The following is a 17,090-nucleotide window of genomic DNA, read 5'->3' on the forward strand; positions in this document are numbered from 1 at the left end:
CTTTTTCATATGAAGCTCTTGGACAAAGGGACAGAACTTTCAAATGCATTCAAGAAAGTATGCCAACAAGTAACTTTGGTCCCCATGGTTTTGAGTCAAACGATTACAAACAAAGGCTAGATGTCCATTGATTCCTCCCTAGTGTGCTTCAAATGCCAATCAATGGAGTATAAGTGTTTTGAAGAACATTTTCTTCTGTTGATTTACTTGGTAGTATTTGCTGAGAGTGCATTGAAGACATTAAACAGGACCATGTGTCTTACAATGTGTATGAGTCTGTATGTGTGTTGGTGTATCGTCCGCCATTGTCATGGTACTCTGCGACTATTTAGGGAAGAGAACAGTGGTTCCAGAAGCAGCGATGAAAAATTATGACCAAATCATGTGATATATTATCATTATTATTATTTAAAAAAAAAAAAAAAAAAAAAACAAATTCATGTTTTTCTAAAACCTGCTCTCCAACTAACAAACTTCTATGTGCAGTGGCTTGGAGAGTAGGGATATATCAGTCTTCTCTTTCACATGTGCTGTTTACATTTTTAATGGCAAAGCTGTGGCACATGGAATGTAATTTCTTTAGAGTTGAATGCGAAAGTGAGTAACATTGACTCATATTGGAGCTGTTTGATGACGTATAATTGAACCTATCTATGGTCTAGGTTTGTTGAATTAAAACAAAGATTGAGTAATTTTATACAACAACTCCTGCCTTCACTGATACTGTATTTTTGTTTTTCTATCTTCAAGCCTTAGATTGTCTATAATGAAAAAATTAAACATCATTACCCTCGCTCTTTAAAAATATAAAAACAATTTCCTCCAAAGAAATAAGTCCATGGAGTAACAAGGGTATGACTGGCCATAAATAATTAGCACTCATTTAATTTATCAACTACATGCACTGACCTTATTTCAGGGACATGTTTATTTTATGGTTCTGTTGAACATTAAAGTAATTATTCCCTCCTACCATTACCACTCCTTCTGTACATTGGCGCTCCTGACCAAGAGTTGGTACTGCCTCTGTAAGGTTCTTTAATTAGAATCAAAAGAATGTTGTCTGCACTGGCTTCCCTTCAGCTACAGAATTTAATGTATAAGTTTAGTGTTTAAACTGAGTTACCAGTTAAGTGTACAACATGTACAATCAAATGCCATAAAAAGCAACTTCTACACTAAATTAAGGAGCTTATTATATTCAGTTTTGTTGAGACTGTCCGAGAGGTGTTCTGTGGTCATTTTCAAGGCCATACATACTTGTACTGCAATGTTTTTCAATTTAATTTTGTCTCCTTCATATAGATATATGAAGCAAAAAAAAAAATAGAGGCATTCCACAACATAGAGCCTCATCACCATGACAGAGCACCCCTGACACAGAGTCAACAGGTAGGTATATTTTCTCAGTCACAGGTTGTCATGTGTGCACTTCTATACAAATATGATTGGTCTCGATTTTAGCCGACATTTATTTTCCAAGTGTATTGATTCCTGGGAGATCTATTAGCTGTGACTCGGAAAATTATACTTTAACTTTTTCCTTTATTGGGGTTAAGCCTCTGGTGGTCCTTTCCCTGTCAACTGTATTGATCTGTTGTTAAATGCAGCTTTTGCCTTCATCTTACATTTAGCCATCTTTTTTCAGTTCCTTCAGAGATTTATCCTTTCCTTAGCTATATTTTCCCAAACAGCATTTCTCCTTAGCAACTGGAGAAGAGTGTCCATTTATGTTTTTTCCACATTTGCTTCCCTCCTTAGTTAATATTTTATATACCTGAGGAAATAAAAACTTGTTCTGCTTTCCTCACCAGACTCCAAATGAGCAGTAGCGTCTTCTCCATATCAGTACCTTTGCAATTTTTTTTTTTTTTTACTAACCACTTGCAATTTAAGTGATTGGACAGGTGCCATCTTCGCATTTTTACTCAGAATGAATGTTTAACCTGCTTCCTCAGGAAAATGTGAAGGTTTCTGGAAATTGCTTGGCATGGCATACCTCAGTTTTGTTCTGAAATTAAGAACTGCACTTTTTTTTTTTTTCACAAAGAAGAAAAAAGGAAGCAAGGCAGAGAGGAAAGAAGAAAGGTAAAGGGGAAAGGAAATGAGAAAAGAAAATCAGCAAGAGGGAGGAGAAGGAAGTCGAGAGGGATGGGAGCAAAAACAAACAAACGAAATGGTGCCACCTGCCACTAAATCTTTGAAACATACATACGACCGCACACTCCTCACGTACACAGACCTATACACACACACACACACACACACACACACACACACACACACACACACACATACACACCACCTGTCTGGGTGTTTGGGGAACTATTTAGGCAAGTTGAGCAACGATCTGTCTCATTCATCTCCAGCGTAAACAAGAGCAGTTGCCGACGGTTACAGGTCTGTCGGCATAGAGCTCTGGAGACTTTATGAGTGTGATCAGTTGTTTTGCATACATTTTGTGTGTGTGTGTGTGTTTCTGTGTGTATGTGCACAAATCAAGCAATGAGGGATAGAGAGAGAGGAAGAAAGAGGGAAGCTGTGGCAGAAGATGAATGTACTCATGACAGGTGGCTAATGAGACCAAGGGACACTCAGGCTCACTCTGCATCTGTACACTCACACACATGCACCTCAAATACATGCCCACACATCCAGCAACTATTAAGTATGGACTATCTGGGTCTCTGATATGGATTAGATATGGATTTGCAGACACTCTTCACACAGAGGCATTTCAAACACAGACACACAAATCAATCCTCGCCATTCATACAAAAATCAATCCTCTGAGCCGGTTCCTCACCGCGTCTTCCTCTCTCCGCTCGCTCTCTCTCTCTCTCTCTCTCTCTCTCTCACACTCAAAAAGACTGACGAGCACATGCACATACACACCTGTCTAAAGTCCCAATAGGAATGCTACAGGAAGCCATGAAGCCAAACCGCAGCCAAGCGTAAACAGTCAATATGGTGGAAGGTTTTCCAAACAAAACTTGCCTGCCCATATGAGCTAATAAATGAATTTGTTTAATTTGTACATGTCTTCAAGGATTTGTCATTAATAAGAGCATTTGCACTGCTAATACGTGATTTGTTTAACAATAGGCACAGTTTCTTGCAGGTGAAAGTTACAATGAGGACGATAAAGAAGAAAATTTAAACCCGAAGGACGGGATGCAACTTCTCATTAAATTTCCTTTTGACAGAAAAGGTTTCATTTTATCTCATGAATCCTGATACCAGTTGACCTTTACTATACATTACACTTCCATTCTTAGATTATTTTGGAATTCACATAGAATCTTGTATTTATTAACAAAATGTAGCACATATCTTCTCAATTTCTCATACACACACACACACACACACACACACACGCAAGAGAAGTAGAGGCATTCATTAAAAAGGTTGCAAGGCAGACAGGAACCGGAGTGAGAGGTCACGGGAACAAATGGAGATAAATATAGTAGAGAGATGAATGGACTTGCAGAAATATTCTTTGTATTGATCAGTGTGCCTCAGGTTGCTAAAGGCAACAACTACCTCTCTGATTCATTCCTTCACAGTCCCACTTTCATCTCCCTGTATCCCTCTTGTCATCTGCCTGCATTCAGTCTTATCTGCTACCTCCTTTGCCTCCAACCTAATCCCCTATCCATCGATGGTATAACCCATCTCTTCCCCTTTCCCCTCCTTCCATCCAAAGCACCATTAGTTTGACGTTAGCATCAGTTACACCTAAATACAATTGAGGGGGGAAGATGGGAGGTTAGAGGGAGGAAAGGAGTGAGTTTGTGAGTGAGAGGTGTTGGCAAAGTTTTGGAGATTTATATGTCCGAAAGTTTCTATCTGCAGAGATTTTTCTTGTTGTAGACTGGACTTTTAGGATAGCCTGCCCGCTTTTCAAAATAACGGTTAGCCTGTAGAGGACAAATTGAGCAGAATAACAACATGACTTGTACTGAGATTTGTGTTGGATATGTGTGTGTGTGTGTGTGTGTGTGTGTGTGTGTGTGTGTGTGTGTGTGTGTGTGTAGCCGTTATCGAGAGTTAATGAAATATAAATAGCTTTGTGGAAGTGCCTGTGTGGTTGTGGTAGTTTGTGAGAGCATCATGCATAATGTGTTGACTTTGAGTGAGTGTGTTTTATTGTGTATGTGAGTGAATTACTGCTTTAGAATAATGGCACTAGGGTATTCATGTGCGTACTTGTGTTAGTTAAACTATTGTGCTGATACATGACAAGTGAGTCCCCAGGTCAGTGCAGCATCCACATCCCTCATAACCCATCACACCTCTGACAAATCTACAAGATCAATAAGCATGTGTGCAAGCATGTGTGTGTGTATGTATGTATGTGTCTTTGTTCACCCTATTCACCCCATCTATGTTTACTTCAGAGTGAGTGAAAGGTTTGTTAGCTGAACTCATACTAGAGGAATCTGAGAAAGTGTACAGGGAAAACCAGTGGTTTGTACAGATCAGTACAGAGGTATTGCCGGTAAAATGAGTTTTGTTATATTTATATACCCATAAGTTTAAGTGGATCCGCATTGTGAGGATTTTCGTAACCACTGAGCTGATATTGATATTGAGCCAACTTTAATTATGAACTACCAAAATTAATTACTGAAGTTTTTGCTTCACATGTGTGAGCTGTATTTTTGCATGTTTGTTACATTGTGACGTATGTCATTTCAACAAAAACACTCATGATCTTTATATGATGTTGATTTAAAATATCACCTGCCGCAACTGATGCATCAGCACGGGAGCATTTTACTGTTGTAACTGCTAAAAGTGAAGCATACATTTTATATACTGCTGTATGATGTAATCTAACAAATCATTTTAGAAGTATATATGTTCTGTGTGTTTAATTTAATCTGAGATAATCTAAGTAGTAACTGAAGAAGTCAAATTGTAGTTCATTAAAATCTCCAGTAACACTTTATAAGACGGATCGCTTGTGTAATTTTGTTTTATGACCAATGAAAATACTGGTTCCAACTGTCCCACTGTAGTCAGTCCAAAGAAGTTTGTAGACCAAATCACATATGCAGTTTGACCTGTTGTTTTACCCGTAAATACGTCACTGTAATTGATAAATTATTGACAGGTTGCTCATTATTCCATTATTTGTACCTATTCTCTTGGGGCGTCCTACACTAGGACCATATTGTTGTACTCCAGCATTGGTGAGACCTCCTGTTGTCATTTTGGGAATGTACCACACATATTTCATATAGTCTTCAGTAAGTCCTTCATCCAAGTTTCAGGTGATTTAACAAATGCCTTTTCATTACCGCACTGTATCCCCACAGTTTTGGTAGTATTTCATAAATACTGCCCGCCCAGTATCTACCCACTATTTACAAATATACTGAGGAGTATGATTTATTTCTACATTTATGTACCAGTATAAATTGCTGTACAAAAACAGCAAAAACAGAAAAATTCTCACAGAAATGTTCTGATTTTTTAAAATATAATAAAATACTTAAAGTCTTAAGTTCTTTTTGAGGCAGGAAACAAGAATGACTAAAATTTGATGGTGCAAACTGCTTTTTTTTTTATCTTTGCAGTGGTGATGGAGTCAGCCACATGCAACAAGTGACGTAGCATACAATAATTGTTCATCCTCCTTTCCTGAATACAACAAAAAGGTCAGTAACATCTTACTGAAAAATTGTTACAGTAGTTTGTGAGCTAGGTTTAATTTATGCTAATTTGTCATAATCCTGAAAAGCATCTGGCAGTGCACAGCAATTGGAAGTTTGAATATTTTTAACATGATATTCATATGAACACTGGTACCCGCTTGCAGGCCAGGTTTAAACATTGTTTTCATCTTACTTTAAGAGTAGGCTACATATATTTCACACTTTTTTCCCATTTGATAGTTGGCTAATTAAAATTACTGCTTGTATTTTTTTTTTTTTCACACTTGTCATGCAAGTCTCGAAAAAAATACAAGTAGGGGAACGATTTCAGTCAGTGAATACAGACTTGATGAAAGGTGAGGTGTATTTGTATTTGAGAAAGATGATCATGAGAAAGAATATCCGTTGAGAAAGAATAAAGATTTGGTCTCTGCTGTTAGACAAGTGAGAATTTGCTTTGTACTGCCTGAAGTGAACATACACAAATGATAACATGCAATATTTGCAGACCTACAGCAATATACTGGAATAAGTCGTATGCCTTATGTGTCATTAAATTGTGGCTTCCTTGGATGCAGTAGAGCAGTTCGCAGGTTTTTAGGTGTCACATTTATTGCCATAAAGATGCACATGGGACTACAGCAGGGAGCACAACTGATTTAAAAAATCATATTGACTTCTCTACTGCTAAGTCTGAGGATATACAGAGTCTTCCTCCCATCTGAAAATTCATATCAGAGAGGGAATAGCTGTTCCTAATCCTTTCCAACAATCCAAGCAGAGCTTTACAGTTAAGTCTGCATTTACATCACATATGGCAAGAAGGAATAAATATTCTTCTGAGGAAAGTCTGATAGCCTCAGTTGGAGCCTCGGAAAATCCAAGCAGGAAGGCCAACTTTTGAGGAACTTACCTTTTGGAATGATAGCGAAATTGCTCCTTCCTTTGGCTACTATTTGAAGTACATGTCATAAGGCAGTCACATCTGCTTTTAAAAAAACAGATCACAGGAGGAAACACTGTTCATCAGTCGTGGCCAGATTGAGTCAGGCAAATAAAGTTTTGCACCATATATTCTTCTGAAGAACACCATTGAGTCTCTCTTGCACTTAAGTTGGTTTGGGAGCAACAGTAGACACTGCCATCAGTGCTGACAACAACATGCTTCAGGATATGTGGGATGGCACCATTGTTGACAGAAACCTTCAAGGATACAGTATTTTAATCTTTATCAGAATTACTTTGAGGAGGAGGAAGTAAACCAAAGCCTTTTCTTTATATACATGAACTATTCACATGTGTTGAGCCCTGTGACCGCCAATGTATTTTTTTTCTCTTCATATAATGACAATTTTGGTGACCAAGCATCGTTTTGTATTTAGGCTCACAGTGGCTCCAATATACTGTGTATATATATCAGAATGCAGTTTATTCTGAGAGCCCTTTGCCTTACAAGCAAACTCGTTTTCAAATTCATAATCACATTCTGACATTGACATCTGACTATTTATTATTTTCTGGCTATTTTATGCATTATCATGGCTTACAAAAGGTTTTATTGAATGAACGAAACCAAAGAAAACCAAGTTTTACAACATGGGGATGAAGGTCCATTCAAAAATCTGGGCATTTGTTTCTGCATTCTCGAGACCGGAAGAGGAGGAGAAAAAATTTGACCAGGAGATGTGCTCCAGTCCAGTATATTGCTTTTGCTGTAGATCATTTTCCAAAAAGGTTTTTAGGTAAATGACAGATGGAATTTCTAACTGGATGAATATCAGCACACATGAGTGCCAGTGCTCCAGGAGAGTACTTACAGCAAGCTGTTTTAACATTTAATAGCTAGACTTGATATAATTGTAGATATCCGTCATTCAATTCTTCATAGTCAAAAAGAACATGTCGGATATCCACAATGACATTCCTCCTATTCACAATTGTCATTTTAGATATCCACATAGACATTCTTCCTGGGACAAATGACGTCACTTTTTACACTGAAATTACTTACTTTTGCCATTCGTGTGTATTGGGCTTTCAATTTTAGATATCCACAATTGCATTTTTGATATCTAGAGTGAACATTCTGGATATCTGAAATAGAATCCTTACTGAGGGAAAAAAAACTCCCATTTAAGATATCTACACTCCAATTCTTACTAGTCATAACTGAATTGAGCCATTTTGGCATTTATTATTAACTTTCTGGATATCTGTGAACAGGTCCACAAAACCTTTGTGTGTAAACATATAAATACATTTATACATTTACACATTTATGTTCATTCAGTTAGAAACTTTGACCCATCATCTTCTTCTCTAGACCCACTTGATCACCCTACTGATGCTGATCAGTGAAAGACATAAAAGACCCTGAAGTAAGTGGCATTACCTAGACTGATGGCCAGATGTGCAAAGGAACCCTTTGTGCCATTGCAACTGACAGTCTTCCAGTATCAGGGGCACTGTTGAGAGTTTTGGCAAAACTTTGAATTTCTTTAGGTATTGCTAGATTGATTGAAATACATTTTTGTCAGATCCTCTTGCCAAATGTCTTAGTAGCACAGCAGAATCATATCAAAAACATATTCAGATTCAGACACAGTGATGAGTTAGAGGTGTTAAATTTGACTCAATCTTCAGTGAGCTTGATCATTTTTATATTTGCCAGTGTGAATTACCTCAGTATTTTGGCAATGAGGGCAAGATAGGGCATTGTTTCCTCTGAGTTGGCCTCGTGTATTTATCACCATTAATCAAACAGAAGCACTTTTTTTGTAATGACGGCAACAACTCTTGCAAGGTAGATTCGTTTTCTCAGGATATTACTAGTGTAGTAAGAAAAAAACAGGTGACAGTGAAGTATGGCAGCTAATTTTACAGCTCAGAGAGATTATTGCTCTTGTTTGTACTATGAAAATTTCCACTGGTCAGATTTCATACTTGTTCTGATAGATGAGCATTTGCAAATCAGAAATCAAACTTTTGAGGATCATCCACTAAAGCCCAAACATCACTATCTATGTGACCATTCAGAACTCATTGTTCATTTTGGGACATAGCTCCCCCTTGAACATTACGATTTGAAAGCAAGCACAGTTATTGGGTAAGGAAGTTGCATAATTTTGGAAATCTTTGTCAAATTCTTGCTGAAAGGCATCAGTTTTTGCAGGCTTTTCTAAGTGCTGCCACTCTCTTTCCACCAGAATCTGTGGTAGAGAGGGACACAGAGTTTTTCTCGGATGATTACAATGAGGAGACAGTCCATGATGTGACAGTTAAAGAAACAACATACTGGAGCAACATGTTTGTTGTAATAGGTCAAAATGATGATGGCTCAGCAGTAGGAAATTCTTAAAAAGTGGTTGTTCATGAAGACTCAGCATTTTACTTTATCACTGAGAAACACCACGTTGCTCATCTTCCCTACACTGATGCTTATCATACCACTGTCATGCCGAAATCTTGCCTCCTAAACCAAGAGCAACTGCTTGATTTTTACCCACTGCCTGAATTTATGGTTTGGGCTATGTCACTGCTAATATTTCACCATTCTGTCCCTACTTTTTAGATCAATGTCATCCTTAGGTGAAGCTATAAAGGAGATCATCCTTAAGGCTCTGTCCAGTCTCTCAACAAAGGCTTGCTTCTGAACTTGAAAGCTCTGGGGTAGAGTCTGTAGAAACCTACCAAAAGCACATCTGAGACCTGCTGCCTTTTATTCAGTAACAAAAACTGCAGGACACCTTATAATATAGTGTAATTTATAATAATGTTTTAGACATATATACAATACTTTATCTGTTATGTCTTGTTAATTATAAGGTAAGTTGCCAGCTAAAATAGATTCAACCTAGCTAAAATAGGATTTAGCCAGCTAAATTGAGCTAATAACTGATAACTGGTGTTTTTATTTATTATTAGAGATTAAAAGATGTTTTACTCAGGATCAATCACATAAGCCATCAAGTGTAACCATAAAGAGATAACTTAAATTAATATTTTCTTTGTTTCAGAAACTATCACAACCACACTGTATCTCCAGGTTTTGCCAACTGACTCAAAATATCTGTCCCCTCTCTCCAATTTCTCACTTGTTTCCACGTCCTCAATGTCCAGCATTTGATCCCTTTCAAGCCCTTCCCCACAGCAATCACTGCATGATCTAAGCAGTGCTGGTCCATCAAGCATACCCAAGAGATGGCTTGAAACATTTCAAGTCCTGTGGGATAAGATGCCAAAGGAAATCCAGACAGCCATTTCAAATGGCAGGAGACCCACTCCTGACAAGAGGCAGATCAGCCATTGCAAGAAAAAAAACCTGGAAAACACATATTTCCATTTTGGATGCCAGGAACAATAAAACCTTGATAAAGTGTTAGACTTACATGGCTGATGACATAACAGCAAACTGAAAGCTGCATTTAGATTGATGACGTAATGGATCCAATAAAAATGTGTTCAAGGAAAATGTAGCCAGGTGCAGCTTTGTTTGTCACTTTGTTTATGCAAACTTATGGGAATGTAATTTATTTAACCTATTTGTTAATTATCTTTCAGACATTAAGGTACTGACAAAGGAATGTCACTTAAAAAAGCGATATTCTACTAAAATTTTATTTGCATTGAAAAGATTTATTTGTTTGCACTGAAATGTCATTCTAGTGTTACTTCTTTTACAATCTGTGTAATTGTGTATGTTAAATTAGTTTTTGCCTTTCCTAATCTTGGGCTTGTTTGTTTTTGCCACTTCATTGGGATTAACCCTGAGAGGGAAATTAAGGCCAGCCGTGGAAAGATGGTGTCCAAGAAGACAGTCGAGCTTGTGCAAAAGAAGATGCGGACAGTATATCTGCAAGTGGCATTTCATAAAGGTTAGTTAGATGTCCCTTCATGTTTAAAATGTTTCTCTGTCCTCCAGTCACTTGTTTTCCCATTCTCTCACTCTGTTTGACTTCACTCTCTTCTATAGCTCACGCAGTGAGCAGTCAGCCTGGACACCCGAATACCAAACCTCTCACAGAAACCTTTTTAAACCATTACAAGCCAAGTTATTCTGTATTCTGTTCATACACTGATGCACTGTATCTTGCTTTTTGTTACATTAAACAACAAGTTTTTGCATATTAGTTCACAAAGCAGTTAGACTAATGACTTGATTTAGGATACCCTGAGACAGAATGTTTTTATCATTTTATTTTATCTCAAGGTGGTGGTGACTATTTCTGATGGGACTGTAAAACGGTCAGCTTTCACTTCCCAGTCCCAGCTCCTTCCAGTTGTACAACACTGGTCAGTGGAGGAGGCTTTCTCTGTCCTTGTCCCGCTTCTTGGATAAATGTTGTTTACTGCGTTCCACTGAGGTTTTGCCTGACGGTAGCTGGAGTTGAACACAGAGGGTATGATAGATCTTCACCTAGATGAGATTCTTTGATGAAGGAAGGACATCATATTCTGCTTCCTTGCATCTCCCACAAGTCCTTTCAGCTAAGCCTAAATTTGTCAGCACGCTCCCATTTCATCCACTGCCCCTGCCTGGCATGTGAGACAACCTTAGCCCATCTTGCTCCTTCTGACACCAGACTTCCAGGATCAGTCGTTCCAGTGAGTTTGCCTTGCTCCACAACGGTCTGCCCTGACAAAGGCCCAATCCTCCTCTTCCTCGTTGAACATGGCCCACAATGGGTGCATGCTGGAATGCCTGTTTTACAGTTTCCTTTGGTGTCAATTTCCACCCAGATGGTCCAACATCCTGTATAGTTGTGTCTTGGCACTCTTAGAGGGTCATCTCTAGCATTGCCATGGTGTATTTAAACTCCCCTGCAAGACTCACAAGAGAAGCAGCTTGAGTATTCCGTGTCCGTACAGGCTGATATTGCTCTGACATCTTGGGACTCCTAACCATTTTCTCACATAGGAGCTGATCATTCACTCCATTTTCTCAACTCTTGTGAGGGGAATGTCATACAGTTAGTGGCCACATCTGTCGGGGTAGCAGGCCGAACTGCAGGCATCAGAGCTTTAGTTTGACAGGGAGCATGGACTGATTAATGTTCTCAAAGAAGAAAACTTTTAAGTGGTTTGTAAACTGCAGTTAAAAACTTGATATAAATTAGTTGCAACACTGTAGAAATACAGTACATTACTTCAAAGTCTAGCAACAGTATTACACTGTAAACCTCATAGTCTGTAAAACACTAAAACATTTTACAATAATTAACTCATTAAGGAAGTTACAATAGTAACTTTGTGGTTGTATTTTTACAGGAAACTTTTTTCAGTGTACCTGATTCATACAACAAAATTACTATAGTATCCTACCACAACATTTCCTTCCAAGATGTAGTGGAGTAGAAGTGTAAAGTAGCAAAAAATGGAAATTCTCAAGTATAAGTACTTCAAACTTTGTACCCAATTACAGCACATGAGCAAGTACTTTTACCTTACTTTCACCAACTAGGCAAAACTTAACAGTACAACATCAGAGTCAACATCATTTTGTATCGACATTAGAAACTGTTGGTCATCAGTTAGCAATTTGTGCAAGTGTGTGTTCAACTGTGGCTTAAAGGCTGAGACACAAGTAAAAACACAACATTTGCTCATGCAGGGGAGTAACCCCCTTCAGCAGCCCTTAGGCAACACAAATGCACACACACACACACACACACACACACAAAAATCCCACACATATGGAAATCGTTAATACTGTGTTAAAATACTCAGTGAGAGGACTGGGACAAAGGAGAAGATTGTGCTGAAACAGCAATGGCTGTTCTCTGGTGCTTTCCCTGTGGATCTCATAATTTTCCTTTCTCCATTTTTATTTTATACTTTGCTGAAGCATTTCACATTTCTCACCAGTGGCAATCATAAGTCAAACCTTTTTTTCCTTTCTTTTTGTGACAGTTTATACATGGTTACAACTGTTTGTGACATTACAGTACAGCAGGAAAGCAGCATTGTACATTGTGACTTAGTCCACATTGGTGAGGTCAAACCAAAAAACATTAACTGCTGCAAATTCTGGCTTTTATATCATTTTATTTTTGAATCATGTTACAAATGTCATTAATTCAAGGATGCCTCATTAATCTAGTCTTCGTCACTCTCTTGCTGCTTCCTCTCCTTTTCTATTCAGACTTTCAATGAAAATAAAAGGGAATTTTAGTTTCTGTTTCTTTAAGCATTAATGTGATATCTTTAATTGTGTCTTGGTTAGTATTCCATACCCTTCAGTCACCAATGCATCTGTCCAGTTTTGTTTCCTTGCCTCTGATCTGTTTCCTGTGCTGTCTCTTTGACATTCTGACTGTGTCTTTTCTTATTACACAGTATTTTCTCCAGTGTTTTCTTCTTTCCTTTCCCTGTCACTCTCAGCACATTTTGTCCTTCTCTTCTTTACTTCCTTTTTCCAGTTTGACTTTGCCCTCTCACTCATGGGGAATTTGGCTTCTGTCACACCATGCAACTATAATACAGAATCTTAAATATGCACTCACATTTCATGGCCAACAAAACACGCACACACAGTCGTCTCACACACATAAATGAGGTATCGGGTTCCATTTTAACAAGGGCAGATGACAATGTTGTTTTCAGTCAACTATCCTCTGAAGATGTTGTTAACAAGGGCCCAGATTCTAAGTTAACAAGTTGGTGTTATCTGCCTTCACCCTTGCCAAAATCATCTCAGTCATGATCCACACTCACATTGACACACACACACAGCCCTCATCAGCCACTGTGGCCATCAAAATGTCTCTAACTGTGACATACCTGCTGCTTAAACATGTAAATCTTTCATCTTCAAAAACAGTTTTCAGTGACCAGGAACAGAACAAACCTTTTTATCCTACCTCGTTGGAATTTCACAGTTCATTTTAGAAGGATATTGCACTGCCGAAATCGTTAAATGTCCCTATGTAAGTGTAACAAAATACACATGAACACACACAAGCATTTTCATAAGTGGCTTTCAAAGTGGCCACTGTGGATTCAGCAACACTCTCAAATATCCATCCCCACTAACAAACTACACAACAGTGACTCAAATTCCTAAATACACACACACACACACACACACACACACACACACACACACACACACACCCACACCCACCCTCAAACAAATACAGCGCCCCCACCAGCCACAACTGAACTGATACACACAAAGTCCGCTTTTAACAAACCACACACCAGTGGCTTTGTTCTGAGCGACTGCTTTAATCTTTAATGTGTTTTGGTTGCTGGTGGCTGCTGATGTTTGGGCCTTTAGATTGCCTCAGACTCTACTGTTGTCACACTACAGAGGTCAGTCCAATAACTTACCTCCCCTGGGCTGAAATAACACAAACCACGTCAGGCCAATTACACACACTGACACGTAAACACATAGGCATGGATACACACATAGACACACACACACACACACACACACACACACACACACACACACATTGAAGCTTGCAAACGCACTCACCCAGAAATACCCTCCCTCCCACTGACAAACACACACATACACACATGCACTCCTCACACATAATATCCATTCAGTTTAGTGCCTCTAATGCACTCCCTTTTCAGTTCACATCAATTAGCGATGCTTTGTGCGAGTATTTGCCCTGACCTTTCATAGTAAAATTGTACATTATGAAGAAAACTCTGTGAGGCATGTCACTGTGACCAGTCTCACAGCCTCAGTGGGACATGATGCATTTTTTAAGTGTTCAGCTGCACCTTCAGGCACTTGTGTTTTCCTCTCATTTCCCTAAAGATTGTAATTAAACACATCTGTACATTCACACAGTCAAACTGTCTTGTTATAACTATGCCAACATTTCCATGCATACATACCACAAGTTATTATATAAAATGGACATAAAGGGAATTGTATTTTTGCAACACACACACACACACACACACACACACACTAACTTTAATCTTTAGGGAACCAATAGATTTCAAAGTTGCAGGGCAGTAAGTAAAAAGTAAATATGAAACAGGAGACAAAGGAGATGTAAGACCAGAGAAACTACTCCTTTGAGGATAATGAAGAAAAAGAAAACTTAAAACTCAGATCTTGCTTTAATGTTAGTGGTTGGCTGGTTATTAAAGTCATATTAGCAACCTCATCTATTATGAAGATGACACAAGTCCTGACTGTCACCATTAATAGTACTGTCTCATTAAACAGAGAGCTAAACTTGGTGCGTGGATCACTAGGCTTAGTGAAGCGTACATTTGTTCAGTAGATAAACTATATATAGATATACCATACATATTGTTCACAAACTTACAGTGGGGTCTAACGCAGTGAAAGTCAGGTGTTGTTGTTGTTGTTGTTAATCAGAAGGTCAGTGGTTTGATCCCTGGCTCCTTGTGTTGACGTGTCCTTGGGCAAGATACTGATGGCTGTTCCATCATTTTATGAGTGTGTCTACAATAGAAGCGCTGTATGTGTAGACGAAAGCGCTGTATGAAAGTGTGTGTGAACGGGTGAATGTGGCTTGTAGTGTAAAGCACTTTGAGTGGACAATAAGACAAGAAAAGCACTATAAGTGTAGTCCATTTACCAATTATGTGAGTTATTTCTTAAGTTATGCTCATTTCTAGCTCTATATTATTTTTATTCTATGGCTCTGTTAGAGCAGCTTTGAATGATTCACAGTTCAAATCAAGTCCTTATTTATCTCAAACTGCCTGTCATGCAGCCCCTCAGTTGAGTCTCTGTCTGTGACAGGCAATATTAGCTCGGACCTCATTAAGAGTCTCCTCGAAAGCTCACGTTCTTTTGACTGACTGAACTTCCGGAAGCCTGCCAAGACACAGAGCACCTAGTGCCTGTGAGCATGACCTCATGTCTTACCGGTGTGGAGGTTTTAAAAGTAAACTAAGAAACTAGTAATTAAGCTAATATAGCATAATTGATTTGAGATGACAACTTCTCAAATCCATCAATGAATGTTCGAGCTCAGTTAATTCTATGCCTGCTCCTGTTTATTGTTTTTTTCTATATACTTTGTTCCCCTGTTGATTCGTGCATGTGTGGTAAATGTGCTCAAATGCTTACTGTAGTGAGAAATGTCTGCTGTCAGGAAGTACCGAAATACAAAACATAACCAAAGTGCACCGTTGTTTATTCATATATATAAAGGGAAAATGCGGTTGCAAAGAAAAGAACAGCGTCTTCTTGACATGTTGACAGGCTAGAACTAACCAAACTCGTCCCAGGCTCCATTCTTATTAGGTTTTATGAGGGCATGCCAAACTATCCCATAGACAGACATTATGTGAATATGTTACATCGTGATTTAGATAAGTTACCGGTGAAGAGCCTGCAATACAAATGAGGCAGTTCAGTAGCAGTGTGTCCTGTGGGAGAAAATAACTCTCTTTGCTGTGGACTTTAAGCGTTGTTTAGCTGACCTTTTACATGCACAAAAAAACCTATTACTGACACACTAAAGGAAAGGGGAAAAACCCAAAAAGGTACTGACTCAATTTTGTTGCAACCCACATAAGCATAATTCACAAAAGAATTTCATAAAAGTAAATTTAGGCGAACAGCTTGGCATTTCACCAAGCTGTTAGTGTTACTAAAAGAGAGAAATACAATGCGCAAAATAGTGTTATTCAGCACAGAAGAATTGGTTTAATTTTCTCACAGTAGTTGTGTATTATAATGCTGGGTCTATGAACATGTGGCTCTGCTGACCATGGGCAAAATCCTCATTGTGAGTGAGTGAGTGATGGTTCTAATTATGTGGCTTGTAACATAGCAGTTAGCAACCCATAGATGAAATAAAGTAAAAACATAGGTTCAGATCCAGAAGTACCTGTTGGGTAACACTTTTTCACGAGAGCTTAGTAGCAATGAGTGGATGGGTCAGCTACTAGGAATATGCTTGTCTGGTGATGACACAAGGTTGGCAGCAAAGTCTTCATGCTGACTTACATCAACTGTGGATCTGGGGTCACAGTGACATAGGACTTTTAATGCGACAATCCGCCGTCACATTCCGGAGAAGTAAGTGGCGGGTCTGATGCAGTGGCATGCAATTTGAGGAGATTGCTGGAAAAAGGCCCACCGCTGCTAACAAGTACAGTCTGGCCAGTCCTGAAACGCCAGATTGCTAAGCACTGAGGCACATAAAATAACAGTTACATACGCATCAGACAAACCCATTTTCAGTTATATAGTCATCTGCTGTTACTGAAGGAAAGTGGATGAGGAATGGGTTGATGTTTGCCATTTTACATGGGCAGGCCTCACAGGATTGAATAAGCTCTGACTGGCTGGCCACATACATACAAATGTTCACAGTTTGGATCCACAGAGGTCAAGCCTAAAAAGTTCTATTAGAGAGACTAGCTTGTGTGAAATAGAAGAGTTGGGGCAAAGATACCCCAGTCTGCAGAATCTGT

At 38.7% G+C, this 17,090-nt stretch overlaps 1 long non-coding RNA gene across 2 annotated transcripts in view; it reads left to right on the plus strand.

Annotated features, from left to right (window-relative positions):
- LOC130167497 (uncharacterized) overlaps positions 1 to 17,090 on the plus strand; it is a 105,295-nt gene that overhangs the window by 61,577 nt on the left and 26,628 nt on the right. For both annotated transcript variants that reach the window (XR_008827296.1, XR_008827297.1), the window contains exons 5-7: positions 1,306 to 1,392; positions 5,586 to 5,666; positions 7,987 to 10,537. This is a non-coding gene — a long non-coding RNA (uncharacterized LOC130167497). The remainder of the gene's footprint in view (positions 1 to 1,305; positions 1,393 to 5,585; positions 5,667 to 7,986; positions 10,538 to 17,090) is intronic.

This window comes from Seriola aureovittata, chromosome 4, assembly GCF_021018895.1.
Source record: "Seriola aureovittata isolate HTS-2021-v1 ecotype China chromosome 4, ASM2101889v1, whole genome shotgun sequence".
Lineage (NCBI taxonomy): Eukaryota > Metazoa > Chordata > Actinopteri > Carangiformes > Carangidae > Seriola > Seriola aureovittata.